The following is a 15,081-nucleotide window of genomic DNA, read 5'->3' on the forward strand; positions in this document are numbered from 1 at the left end:
TAATAATTTAGAGATGATCTGCAAAGAGGAGTGGACCAAAGTTCCTCCTGACATGTGCACAAACCGCATCATCAACTACAAAAAAAGGTCCGACTGCTGTGCTTGCCAACAAGGGTTTTTCCACCAAGTATTAAGTCTTGTTTGCCAGAGGGATCAAATACTTATTTCTCACTGCAAAATGTGAATAAATTGTATAAATGTGATTTTTCTGGATTTTATTTTTGATATTCTATCTCTCAATGTTAAAATTAACCTACCCTTAAAATTATAGACTGTTCATGTATTTGTGGGCAAACTTACAAAATCAGAATGGGATCAAATACTTATTTCCCCCACTGTTTGTGATGTCCTCATGTTTTTGATTAACTCTTATTTTTTTCTGAAATACACCTGCAAAATGAAAAAAAAAAAAACATTTGGCATTGCTGCATATATACAATGGGGAAAATAAGTATTTGATACACTGCCGATTTTGCAAGTTTTCCCACCTTCAAAGAATAGAGAGGTCTGTTATTTTTATTGTAGGTACATATCAATTGTGAGGAAGAGAATCTGAAACTAAAAACCAGAAAATCACATCATGTGATTTTTACATAATTAATTTTCATTTTATTGCATGAAGTAACGGTAAGTATTTCATACAATAGAAAAACAGAACTTAATATTATGTACAGACACCTTTGTTTGCAATTACAGTCAGATGTTTCCTGTAGTTCTTGACCAAGTTTGCACACACTGCAGCAGGCATTTTGGCCCACTCCTCCATACAGATCTTCTCCAGATCTTTCAGGTCTGTCACTGGGCAACATTAGGTTTCAGATCCCTCCAAAGATTTTCTTTTGGGTTCAGGTCTAGAGACTGGCTAAGCCAGTCAAGTGCCTTGAAATGCTTCTTGCGTGGTCACTACTGAGATGCCCTGGTTGTGTGTTTTGAGTCATTGTCATGCTGGAATACCCAGCCACAACCCATCTTGAATGCTCTTACTGTGGGAAGGAAGATATTAGCCAAAAGCTCGCGATTAGTGTTGAGCGATACCATCTGATACTTGAAAGTATCGGTATCGGCCGATACCGGCAAAGTATCGGATCCAATCCGATACCGATACCCGATACCAATACAAGTCAATGGGACTCATGTATCGGACGGTATCCCTGATGGTTCCCAGGGTCTGATGGAGAGGAAACTCTCCTTCAGGCCCTGGGAACCATATTAATGTGTAAAAGAAAGAATTAAAATAAAAAATATTGATATACTCACCTCTCCGACGCAGCCTGCACCTTACCGAGGGAAGCGGCAGCGTTCTTTGTTTAAAATTCGCGCTTTGCTTTCCTTTACGTGAAGTCCCGGCTTGTGATTGGTCGCGTGCCGCCCATGTGGCCGGGACGCAACCAATCACAGCAAGCCGTGACGTAATTTCAGGTCCTTCAGGATTTTAAAGTGACGTCCCGGCTTGTGATTGGTTGCTTCGCGGTCAACCAATCACAAGCTGGGAGGCTGGACACGCGCGCATTTTAAAATGCGCGCTTGTCCAGCCTCCCGGCTTGTGATTGGTTGATCGCGACGCAACCAATCACAAGCCGGGACGTCACGGGAGGCTGGACAAGCGCGCATTTTAAAATGCGCGCGTGTCCAGCCTCCCGTGACTTCACGGCTTGTGATTGGTTGCGTCGCCCATGTGACTGCGACGCAACTAATCACAAAGCCGGGACGTAATTTTAAAAGCCTTAAGGACCTGAAATTACGTCACGGCTTGCTGTGATTGGTTGCGTCGCCCATGTGACTGCGACGCAACCAATCACAAAGCCGGGACTTCACGTAAGGAAAGAAAAGCGCGAATTTTAAACAAAGAACGCTGCCGCTTCCCTCGGTAAGGTGCAGGCTGCGTCGGAGAGGTGAGTATAGCAATATTTTTTATTTTAATTCTTTCTTTTACACATTTTTACATTAATGTTGTTTCGATACCGATACCCGATACCACAAAAGTATCGGATCTCGGTATCGGAATTCCGATACAGCAAATATCGGCCGATACCCGATACTTGCGGTATCGGAATGCTCAACACTACTCGCGATACATACAATGCAGTCGTCCTGTCCCCTTTGCAGAAAAGCACCTCCAAAGTATGATGTTTCCCCACCATACATCAGGGTTTGGACGGTATTCTTGGGGTTGTATTCCTCTTTATTCTTCCTCCAAACACAGCGAGTGGACTTAATACCATAAAGTTGTATTCTGGTTTCATTTGTCCATATGACCTTTTCCCATGACTTCTCTGGATCATCCAGATAATAATAATAATAATCTTTATTTTTATATAGCGCTAACATAATCCGCAGCGCTTTACAGTTTTGCACACATTATCATCCCTGTCCCTGATGGGGCTCACAATCTATATTCCCTATATGTATGTCTTTGGAATGTGGGAGGAAACCGGAGTACCCAGAGGAAACACACGCAAACACGAGGAGAACATACAAACTCCTTGCAGATGTTGTCCAAGGTGGGATTAGAACCCAGGACTCCAGCGATGCAAGGCTGCAGTGCTAACCACTGAGTCACCCTACTGCCCTACTGTCACTGGCGAACTTTAAATGGGCCTGGACATGTGCTGGCGTGAGCAGGCAAACCTTGTGTTCCCTGCAGGATGTTAGTATCACACCATGCCATCATATATTAACGGTAATGTTTGAGATTGTGGTCTCAGCTCTCTTTAGGCCATGTGCACACTTTCAGGATTTTTCGCGTTTTTTTCGCTATAAAAACGCGAAAAAACGCTTACATATGCTTCCTATTTACAGGGTATTCCGCATTTTTTGTGCAAATGTTGCATTTTTTTCCGCGAAAAAATCGCATCGTGGAAAAAAAAAAAGCAACATGTTCATTAAAAATGCGATATTGCGGGGATTCCGCACACCTAGGAGTGCATTGATCTGCTTACTTCCCGCACGGGGCTATCCCCACCATGCGGGAAGTAATCAGATTATGTGCAGTTGGTACCCAGGGTGGAGGAGAGGAGACTCTCCTCCACGGACTGGGCACCATATAATTGGTAAAAAAAAAAAAGAATTAAAAAAGTGATATACTCACCCTCTGATGGCCCCCGAAGTGTTCCTGCCTCTCCGGTGCATGCTCTCTCTTCCGTTCCTAAAGATGGTGTGGTTCAGGACCTGTGATGATGTCGCTGTCTTGTGATTGATCGCGTGACCGCTCATGTGACTCACGCGACCAATGACAAGCTGCGACGTCATCGAAGGTCCTGAACCACACCGGCATCTATAGGAACGGACGCTGCTGAGGATATCGGCTGTCTGCAGAGGGTGAGTATAACCATTTTTTAATTATTTTTAAACATTCTATCTTTTACTATAGATGCTGCATAAGCAGCATCTATAGTAAAAAGTTGGTCACACTTGTCAAACACTATGTTTGACAAGTGTGACCAACTTGTCAGTCAGTTTTCCAAGCGATGCTACAGATCGCTTGGAAAACTTTAGCATTCTGCAAGCTAATTACGCTTGCAGAATGCTAAAAAAACCGCAAGAAAAGGAAAAAAACGCAAAAAAAAAAAATGCGGATTTCTTGCAGAAAATTTCTGGTTTTCTAAAGAAAATTTCTGCAAGAAATCCGGACAAGTGCACATACCCTAAGGTCATTGACCAGGTCCTCCCGTGTAGTTCTGGCCTGATTCTTGAACTTTCTCAGAATCATCCTTACCCCACGAGGCGAGAACTTGCATGGAGCCCCAAAGCAAGGAAGATTGACAGTCATCTTGTGTTTCTTCCATTTTGTAATAATTGTGCCAACAGTTGTTTCTCTATCCCCATGATGGCACCACGGAGAGAGGGGTCCGCCCCCAGGGACAGGAAACCTACAGGTGAAAAAGGGCGTACCTCTCTCCCACATCAGTTGGTTTCCTGTCCCTGACGGGGAACCTACAGCACGTACCTGAAGGATTCTTCGTGGAGTTCCAGGGGCTGATGCAGTCGACTTTCTAACAGGGGGCGCCCTGTTACGGCTGGATCAAGCGGTTTTTTCCTCTCTTTTTTCTCCCTTTCCTGAAGCACCACCACAGGGGTCGGCGGGCCTCATGGGTGAGTGGAGGAAGGCAGTGAAAGGATCCAGTCTGCCTTCCATGAAAAAAAAAAAAAAAAAAAAAAGAGAGGGGGGGTAAGGAGCAGGTGACGGCGGTCACCGGAGGACTCTTAATGATAATATGGAGGTAGCGGCGGCTATCTTTCCATAAAAGGCCAAGTAAGACGGGCCAGAGGACACCGGCGTAATTACCGGTAAATCGGTGTGGGCGTCGGTAATGGAGCGCTGGTGCGCTCACCGGCGCCATCATCGCGAAAACGCAGCGCTACTGCGCGCGCGCCGGCGTCCCAGTACATTCATTCCCTCATGTGAAGCTGGCAGAGAACCGGAAGTTGGGCGGGCGCATGCGCAAACAGTCACTTCCGGTTTCGCCGGCACTAATGCATAAAAGCAACGCCAGCACAGGGAAAATGGTGGCAAATTCAAACTCCAAGTGCACCTTACAGTGCGGAGGCCACCATGAGCGAAAGCGAGCAGCAGGTTATGCAGGAAGCCGTCCAGCGATCTCCTGAGCAGGCACAAGTGCAGCGGCGTCTGCACCCACAGCAGCAGCGCAAAGGAAACTCGTCCTCTGTACAGCGCAGCAGCAGCGGACGATCAGAGTCTCAACGCAGTCGGGGGTCTGCAAAAACCACACGGCCGGCGACGATTCCAGCGGATACAGTCACCAGGCCTGAGACGGTATCTCTGATCCACAGGGGGTGAGTGATCTACGTGAAAGTGCTGACTTTAATGTAGGGCTCTTTCTGTTCTAGGGGAGGAAAAGTACAGCCAAAACTAAGCACAGAGAATGTGCCATATGTTCAGACGAGCTGCCTTCCTCCTGGGAGAAGAGACTATGCAGCGTCTGTATAAAAAAGACGATTCAGGAGGAAACCCCATCATTTGCATCCGAATTAAAGTCACTAATAAAAAGCCAGGTGGAAAGTGCCATTAAAGGCATTAAAGCCACAAAGAAAAAACATAAGAAAACACCTGAGTCCCCCGTATCCAGTGCGGACGAGTCAGAGAGTGAACTATCTGACTCGAATAATTCGTCAGATTCTGACACCTCTTCAGTATCCTCTGAGGGGGGGCGCAGTTGCTTCCCTATCGAGGAAACAGACGCTTTAGTGAAAGCGGTCAGAGCAACAATGGGTCTAGTGGAGGAGCGACCTAAAAAAACAGCGCAGGACATAATGTTCAGCGGTCTGGAACAAAAAAGAAAAAGAGCATTTCCAGTAAATGAGAAAATTCACTCTCTCTAATTAAAAGAGAGTGGAAAAAACCAGACAAAAAAGCTCTCCTCACCCCCAAAAGAAAATACCCGTTTGATGACCCAGCCTGCTCATCCTGGAGTAAGGCACCAAAATTAGATGTGGCCATAGCAAAGGCCTCAAAAAAGTTTGCCCTACCTTTTGAGGACATGGGTACCTTAAAAGATCCGATGGACAAAAAAGCCGAGGTTTTTCTAAAAAACTCTTGGGAAGCGGCAGGAGGCGGACTTAAACCAGCGGTCGCGGCCACCTGCACAGCTCGCGCGCTAATGGTGTGGCTTGAGCACTTGGATTCCCAATTAAAAGGAAAAGTCTCTAGAGACACGATTCAAAAATCAGTGTCCGTAATGAAAGGTGCAGCAGCCTTTTTGGCGGATGCATCTGTAGACTCAGCCAGACTAGCAGCCAGGGCTGCCGCCTTTTCGAACGCCGCAAGACGTGCCCTGTGGCTAAAATGTTGGCCAGGGGACCTTCAGACAAAGACAAAACTATGTTCAATACCCTGTGAGGGGGAATTCTTGTTCGGCACAACGCTAGATGACATCCTCGAGAAAGCCGAGGACAAGAAAAAGTCTTTCCCTGGTTTCCCCAACCAATCATACAGACGTTCCTTTCGGAATAAAAAATTTATGCGGAGAAAACCTCCGAAAGGGAACAAAGAAACATGGGAGGAAAAAAGAAATAAAACCAGAGGGTTCCTATTCAACAAACCCACTCCCGACAACAAGAAAACTCAATGAAGGTGTCCCCCAGGTTGGCGGGAGACTAACAGAGTTCCTCCCAGCCTGGGAAAAAATTTCAAGCAGCCCCTGGATACTAGGCATAGTACGAGAAGGGCTCAAGCTAAAGTTCCGCATTCCCCCCAACAACCTCTTCATGGTGACACCACAGAGACAGTCTCAAGAACAGTCGGCTCTTCAGGAAGAGATTCTAGGCCTAGTCCAGAAGGAAGTCCTACAGGAAGTCCCTCACCAGGAAAGAGGCATGGGCTTCTACTCTCCCCTCTTCCTCCGAAAGAAGCCAGATGGATCATACAGGACAATAATAAATCTCAAAAAGTTAAACAGTTTTCTCGAGATCCCACACTTCAAAATGGAGACAATAAAATCTTGCGTAAAAATACTCTTTCCCAGGTGTTTCATGACTGTTCTAGACCTACGAGATGCATACTATCATGTACCGATCCACAAGGATCATCAAAAGTACCTCCGGCTGGCAGTGAATATCCAGGGGGAGGTGAAACATTATCAGTTTCGGGCCCTCCCTTTTGGGTTAGCTATCGCACCCCGGGTATTCACGAAACTAATGTCGGAAGTGATGGCTCATATACGAGAGCAGAATATCCTGATAGTCCCATACCTGGACGACCTCCTTGTGGCAGGGACATCATTCCATCACTGCAAACAGCAGTTGGATTTGGTTATGACTTCTCTGTCAAGCCTAGGTTGGCTGTTGAACCTTACCAAATCCAAAGTAGTCCCATCACAGGTACAGGAGTACTTGGGGATAGTCCTCGACTCGACCACACAAACGTGTTATCTTCCTCAGGGGAAGATTCAAAAGATGACACAGGCAGCGGTACAGTTGTCATCATCCCCAGTCACCACACTCAGGAAAGCCATGTCCCTGCTGGGCTCCATGACATCCTGTATCCCGGCAGTGCAGTGGGCACAATGCCATTCCCGAGACTTACAATGGGAGACTTTAAGTTCAAGCCTGTGTCTGGGAGGAAATTTAGACGGGCGGTTAAGCATATCACCAACTACGATACACTCCCTACAGTGGTGGGCAGATCCGATAAATCTTACCAAGGGGGTCCCCTGGTCACTACCAACAGAGAAAATCCTAACGACCGATGCAAGCCCCTGGGGGTGGGGTGCTCATATAGACGGTCAGGTGACACAAGGGAACTGGAACAAAAATCAGGAGCTAACCTCATCAAATATGAAAGAACTGCTAGCGGTAAAACTCGCCCTAATACACTTCCAAAACATCATCCGCTCCCACCACGTAAAAGTCTTTTCGGACAATCAGGTAGTGGTAGCATACCTAAACCACCAAGGGGGCACCAGGTCACAAACACTGATGGAAGAAACCCGGTCTATCTTCTACATTGCAGAACACAATCTGAAGTCCCTAACAGCCCTTTACATAAAGGGTTCAGAAAACCAGACCGCAGACTTCCTCAGCAGAACACGCTTGAGACAGGGGGAGTGGGAGCTGAAACAGTCGGTATTCAACCAAATAGTGAAACGTTGGGGAGAGCCAGAAATAGACCTATTTGCGGACTTTCAGAATCGGAAAGTGAGGAAGTTCTGCTCAATCGACCCCCGGGGAGGGCCAGTAGCTCTGGACGCTCTCACAGTCCCCTGGAACTATCGCCTCTCCTACGCGTTCCCTCCAATATCCCTCATTCCCCTAGTCTTGAGGAAAATTCGGGAGGAGGGAGCAACAGTGATAATCATAGCTCCATTCTGGCCTCGCAGGATATGGTTTTCTTGGCTGAGAAAGATGTCCTTAGACAGTCCGTGGGTTCTACCAGACACGCAAAATCTGTTATCCCAGGGCCCAGTGTGTCACCCCAATGTGAAAAGCCTACATATGACAGCCTGGCTTTTGAAAGGAAGCTATTAAGCAGCAAAGGGTTTTCATCCAACCTGGTGTCCACATTACTACAGAGTAGGAAACCCGTAACCACCAAAATATACGACAAAGTGTGGAAAAAATTCATGTCTGTATCAGGGGTTGACCCAGGGGGGGAAATCCCAATAGATAAGATTCTCGAATTCCTGCAAAAGGGTTTGGAAAAAGGGCTAGCTACGAGTACTCTAAAAGTTCAGGTAGCAGCCTTGGGAGCACTATATAATTATGATCTAGCCAGAAACCGATGGATCGTGAGATTCATCAAAGCCTCGGGTAGATTAAAACCGGTTCCTTTGCATAATGCCCCTCCATGGGATCTAAACCTTGTTCTAAATGCACTAACCAAATCTCCTTTTGAGCCCTTGGCAGACGCACCCCTAAAGATTCTATCTTTAAAAACAACACTCTTAGTGGCCCTAACCTCAGCCCGTCGCGTTAGTGACATACAAGCATTGTCCGCGGGCCCTCCCTTCACTCAAATTCTTGAGGACAGAGTCATTCTAAAAACGGACCCGGCTTACCTCCCAAAAGTCGCGTCTCAATTTCACAGGACACAAGAGGTCTCCCTGCCCTCATTCTGTCCCAACCCCAAGAATGAGGGAGAAAAAACACTACATACCCTTGATGTTAGGAGGTGCCTACTCCAATACTTGTCAGCCACTAGAGAGTGCAGGAAGGATAGGGCTCTGTTTGTCTGCTTCCAGGGTCCACGGAAGGGACAGAAAGCGTCAAAAGCTACGCTAGCGAGGTGGATAAGAGATGCCATCGCCCTATCCTACTCTTCCAGCGGGACGGCCATCCCGGAGAATATAAAAGCGCACTCGACCAGAGCAGTGGCATCATCCTGGGCGGAAAGAGCGGGCGCTTCAATACAACAGATATGTAGAGCGGCCACTTGGTCTTCCCAGTCTACATTTTTCAGACACTACCGCTTAGACTTGACCTCCTCTGATCTCACCTTTGGTCGAAGGGTTCTAGAGGCAGTGGTCCCTCCCTAAAAAATTACAATCTATGTAAATCTCTCCGTGGTGCCATCATGGGGATAGAGAAAATCGTAGTTACTTACCGATAACGGTATTTCTCTGATCCCATGATGGCACCCGTATATTCCCTCCCTTTTCACACACAGGTGTGCACACTATAATGTATAGTTAGTTACCTTTAGTCACGGTGCCTCTGTTAAGTAAAAAATTGTTAAGTTTAATTTGTGTAAATATCAAATTGCAGCTGAAGTTCTGTATAAGGCTCTGTTAACCAACTGATGTGGGAGAGAGGTACGCCCTTTTTCACCTGTAGGTTTCCTGTCCCTGGGGGCGGACCCCTCTCTCCGTGGTGCCATCATGGGATCAGAGAAATACCGTTATCGGTAAGTAACTACGATTTTCCTTCTCATCAAGCTGCTTGTCTACTTTCCTGTAGCCCATCTCAGCCTTGTGCAGGTGTACAATTTTGTCCCTGGTGTCCTTAAACAGCTCTTTGGTCTTGGCCATGTTGGAGAGGTTGGAGTGTGAGTGTGTGGACAGATGTCTTTTATGCAGGTAGCAAATTAAAACAGGTGCAATTAATACAGGTACTGAGTGTAGGGCTTCTTAAAGAAAAACTAACAGGTCTTGCTGGTTGGAAGGTGATCAAATACTTATTTCATGCAATAAAATGCAATTTAATTATTTAAAAATGATTCTCTGGTTTTTATTTTTCGATTCTATCAGTTGAGTGTACTTGCGATAACAATGGAGATGTCTGTAATTTTTTGTAGGTGGGGAAAATTTGCAAAATGGGCAGTGTATCAAAAACTTATTTTCCGCACTGTAACAACCTGAACTATAAAGCTAACTTCTCACTTATTTGTAAAAACAAATATTTTATTTTTGTATTTTTTTGTTTTTGTTTTTTTTTAATCTGCCTACCCACTTAAGTACTTGAAACTTGTACCATATACTGCAATACTACAACCAATTCACTATATACTGCAATTCCGATCTCCGATGATGGCTAGCCACCGGTGGAATACTAACTAACTATGTGCACATAGTTTTTGAGGCAATTCAAAATTATGAGTTTTTAAGCAGGGACTACTTCAGGAAACTCTCTCCTTTTTGGGGAGAGTCTTCTTTCTTAAAGTGTTTTTTTTTTTTTTTTTTGTTTTTTTTTTAAGCAGTTTTGGAAGAGTTTTTTTTCCTGTGCAGTGCTCAATTTTGGAGAAGTTTCCTTCAGGAGATAATGAACAGAAGTGGGGGTGGCGATCCTGCAGGTCAGTCAACCCTTTAACGAGTCGTGCAATATGACTTGGGATAAAAGCCAAATCAGTATCTCAATTCGCAGACACGGTGTTTCGGGCTGTTGGCCCTCGTCAGTGCAAAGCATGAGAACTAATTTGGCATATTGCACGACTCGTTGGGGGGTTGGTTGTGACTTGTGGGATTGCTGCTTCCAACGGGTGGCGCTGTGGAGTTTGGGTCCTCTTTTTGCCTGAAGAGGCAATTTGCATATTAAAATTCCCAGAGGAGCATTGCACGGTGAATAAGCCTCCTTACTTCACAAGCCAGAGCTGGTATGTCACTCTCCATGTGCATAAATATGTGATTCTTCAGAATTTCTTTTAGTCTATGCCTGATGAGACCTGTGTAGTCTCGAAAGCTTGCAATTTGTTACCATCTTCTCAGTTAGCCATTAAAAAGGTATCAACCACTGAGGACTCTCAATTCTAAATATTTTTCTATCTACTGGCTAACACGGTACCAAGATATACGGTATATCTTTTCCATCCAGGCATGTTTCAAAACTTCTTCAGTAGAAAACAACGAACAAAAAGACTCATATGAACAACAAAATGGATTTACCATAGATATAAATTAAAATGGTTTCTAAGGGCTGTCCCACACGTCCAGATAATTCCGGTACCGGAATAAATCGGTACCGGAGTTATCCGTGTCCGTGTGCCTGGGAACTCACGGAGGCCATACGTGCGGCACACGTGTGCCGCCCGTATGGCGAGTGGGTACCACACGGAGCGTGTGGTACCCACTCTGCATGGTGCTGAAGCTGCGATTCATATCCTCTCTGCAGTAGCGTTTGCTGCAGAGAAAATATGAAGAATAGTGTTTAAAATAAAGATCCATGTGTCCGCCGCCCCCCCACCCCCTGTGCGCCCCCCCGCTGGTGAGAAAATACTTACCCGCCTCCCTCGCTGCTTCCTGGTCTGGCCGCGGCTTCTCCTGCATGCAGTCACGTGGGGCCGATCATTTACAGTCATGAATATGTGGCTCCACCTCCCATAGGGGCGGAGCCGACTATTCATGATTGTAAATGATCGGCCCCACGTGACCGCATACAGTAGGAGGCGCGGCCAGACCAGGAAGGAGCGAGGGAGCGGGTAAGTATTTTCTGACCAGCGGGGGGGGCGCACAGGGGGTGGGGGGGCGGCGGACACATGGATCTTTATTTTTAACACTATTCTTCATATTTTCTCAACAGCAAACGCTGCTGGAGAGAAGATATGAATACTGGCTTCAGCACCATGTGGGGGGGGACAGCGCTTACTGTAGCACTGTCTCCTGCACGCACACGGACCCCAGACGGAGAATGTCCGTGTGAGGTCCGTGTTTTACGCGGACCCATTGACTCTATTGGGTCCGTGTAAAACGTGCGCTCCCACGAACACTGACATGTCTCCGTGTTTGGCACACGGAGACACGGTCCGCAAAAAATCAATGACATCTGAACAGATGCATTGATTTTTATGGGTCTACGTGTGTCAGTGTCTCCGGTACGTGAGGAAACTGTCACCTCACGTACCGGAGCCACTGACGTGTGAAACCGGCCTAAAGCAGATTTTCAGGAGGATTAGTTAAAGTATATGCTCCAAAAATTCTCAAAATTCAGTGTGCACATACCTTAAGGGTGTGTCTTTTTTTCAGTGGTCAAAAGCTACCATTTTTGAAGTTGAAGACTCTTCAGGAATTGTTTTATTTAGCAATTTTTTGGTGATTTCCTGAAGCATTTTTTCAAATTTTTTTTTTTTTTTTTTTTTTTTTTTCTGCCCATGTTTTTTAAACATATATTTTTTGTTGATCCTTTTATCAGCCATTAGGCAATGAATGTAGTGGTCTTGTTTTTTGCGGCAAAAACTCATCTGGGCATCTTTTAGGCTTTTTTTCCATTGACTTGTTACTTATTTTAATCTCTTGGCGGTTTTGAAAGCCTGAACATATGAACAGCAAGTTATTTTGGCATAGAAATGAATAGGATCATTCTTTTTTTCTGGCATTTTTCATAAAATACACCCTCATCCTCATAGTTTGCTGAAAGAAGACACGGCGTGAACATACAAAACCCAACAAAAAAAACTAAATAAAAATGAGCATATACCCTACAGAAAGTAAATAGTAAAAGTACATATAACAGGGTACTTCTTAACTGTATTTTGATCAAAACAGCATAAAAGCTATCCCACCATGACAAAGTGTACCCATTGGGACTGTCCTAACCTGGCGGTTGTCGGAGAGTACGCACTCATAAAATGCTGAAAGAAGACGCGTTGTGAACATATCCTAAGATGGCAGAGAAATGGAGAACGCTGTCAGTCAGTGATTTGTGGGCTAGTGTTGCCACAGTTTATGAATATCAAGGACTCCACCTCCAGTGCGCAGCATGTGCTGCACTTAATAACCCAACCACATAGGTTGGCATAATCCTGCTAACAGATTGCATTTTATGGTGTAAAACATACAAGAAATTCCCATAAAGCTATATAATCACAAAAGAAGCTCAGCCATAAACATACAGGCTTAGGCCGGGGTCACACTTGCGTAATGCGAGAAACTCGCGCATCAATACTTGGCACTGCCGCCGGCACTCGGGACCGGTGTGTGCGGCTGCATGCATTTCTATTCAGCTGAGTTATCCGGTCCCGAGTGCCGGCGGCTGTGCCGGGTATTGATTGATGTGCGAGTTTCTCGCATTACACTCGCAAGTTTGACCCCGGCTTGAATCTTCAAGAATCTCATGGACTCACATTTCCATTGACACCTCAGGAGAAGAACAGCTAGTTTGGATATATGTTTTAATGTACGGTATGTTTATTTCTACTTTGGAGAAGGGCAACCACTTTTTTATGATGACTGATGCTAGTAAATGAATTAGTTTCATATATAGAGCCGTCGTAGATAGCGTTGTGAAGTTTCAGTTGCTTGGCATTATTTGCCTCTTACTTTTCATTATTATTTTCTACATATGTTTAAAAAGGCCATTTCACCACATTTTTCATGTTGAACTGGACACACCTGCAATAATGTGGCTGCAGATAGGAATAAAACATTTTATTTCACTACTGCATTATATGCCCAGTTCACCTTGAAAGTTATAGTAATAAGATTTTAAAGAGAGCATAAAACTCTGGCTAAAAGTTGCAACTGCTATAATTTCCTGGAAGCCAAAAGTTTTGTTGCTTTTCCCTACTTTAGGAGTCAATAAAGAAGACTAGCTTTACACTTGGCTGGAATTCAGCCAGCGACGGATTGTGACGGATGGTCTCATGTTTCATTTGTTTTTTGCCGGATCCGTTGAAAATTGGTTTTCCGGCTGCCAGAAAAAATGGACATAGTAACGTTTTTTTGTGTCCGTCGAAAAAAGCAGACAGCGACAGATCCATCGTTTGCTACAATGGAAGCCTATGGCGCCGGATCTGTCAAATGACGGAATCCAGCAACGGATTCCGTTTTTTTTTTTAACTGAGCATGCTCCAAGCTAGTCGTATCCGTGGAAAAAACGGATCCATCGCATCAGTTTTTCACAATCTGTGACGGATCCGTCTTTTTCAACATTCGATGGATTGTGCCTGATAGCAAAATACTAATGTGTGAAAGCCGCCAAAGAGTTACAGTAATGTACAGCAGGAACAATAAGAGTCGTCCATAATTGCTTGTCTATCTCCCCTTAGCTGCCACCCTGCCACTCATTGGGCCTATAACAGTAAAATTGCCTTTATGGACAATAGCAACCAATCAGAGCTAAGCTTTAAAATGTAAATGTAATCTGCTCTGGAAAAATGAAAACTTACTGGTTGTTTTCAGGAGCAAAGCCAGTTTGTTTGTTTTTTTTTTACAGTTGACAAATGAGGCCTAATAATAATAATAGGCCTTTCTACCAGAGAGAACTATAGGACTTGCAGATAATATGTACGTTTGTAGCCATTCCCTATCTATGTGCCCAAAATAGATGGCTGCAAAAGATGATTTATTAATAGAAACTTGAAGATGTATGGTCTCCTTTTATATTCACTTTTTTGCAGACTGGTTTACTGAATTATTAATATTATTATAATAATAATAATTTTTATTTATATAGCGCCAACATATTCCGCAGCACTTTACAATTACGCGGGGACATGTACAGACAATAAATTTAAGACAATTTAAACAGTGACATTAGGAGTGAAGCTTACAATCTACAAGGAAATGGGGGGACACAATATGTGAAAAGTGCTTGTTTTTTCAGGTCTGGCAATTATAATAAACTAGATGGTGGCCCGATTCGAACGCATCGGGTATTCTAGAATATGTATGCGCAGTACGTTGCGCAGCCCACGCAGTACGTTGCGCAGCCCACGCAGTACGTTGCGCAGCCCACGCAGTACGTTGCGCAGCCCACGCAGTACGTTGCGCAGCCCACGCAGTACGTTGCGCAGCCCACGCAGTACGTTGCGCAGCCCACGCAGTACGTTGCGCAGCCCACGCAGTACGTTGCCCAGCCACGTATACAGCACAGCCCATGTAGTATATTGCCCAGCCACGTATACAGCACAGCCCATGTAGTATATTGCCCAGCCACGTATATAGCACAGCCCACGTAGTATATTGCCCAGCCACATATATAGCACAGCCCACGTAGTATATTGCCCAGCCCACACAGTATATAGCAATGTGGGCATCATATCCCTGTTAAAAAAAGAAATAAAAAAGAAAATGGCGATATACTCACCTTCCGGAGCACCCAGATCCAAGCGATGCTCCTCTCCCGCTCCGGTCCCAAGAGTGCATTGCGGTCTCGCGAGATGATGACGTAGCGGTCGCGCAAGACTGCTACGTCGTC

At 45.2% G+C, this 15,081-nt stretch overlaps 1 protein-coding gene and 1 long non-coding RNA gene across 2 annotated transcripts in view; both read left to right on the forward strand.

The window, feature by feature from the left end:
• ARVCF (ARVCF delta catenin family member) overlaps positions 1–15,081 on the forward strand; it is a 1,196,801-nt gene that overhangs the window by 13,855 nt on the left and 1,167,865 nt on the right. The window lies entirely within an intron of this gene.
• On the forward strand, positions 3,818–5,008 carry LOC143813430 (uncharacterized). Its single transcript, XR_013223608.1, has 2 exons — positions 3,818–4,774; positions 4,849–5,008. It is a non-coding gene; the product is annotated as an uncharacterized LOC143813430 (long non-coding RNA).

Source organism: Ranitomeya variabilis, chromosome 1 (genome assembly GCF_051348905.1).
Source record: "Ranitomeya variabilis isolate aRanVar5 chromosome 1, aRanVar5.hap1, whole genome shotgun sequence".
Lineage (NCBI taxonomy): Eukaryota > Metazoa > Chordata > Amphibia > Anura > Dendrobatidae > Ranitomeya > Ranitomeya variabilis.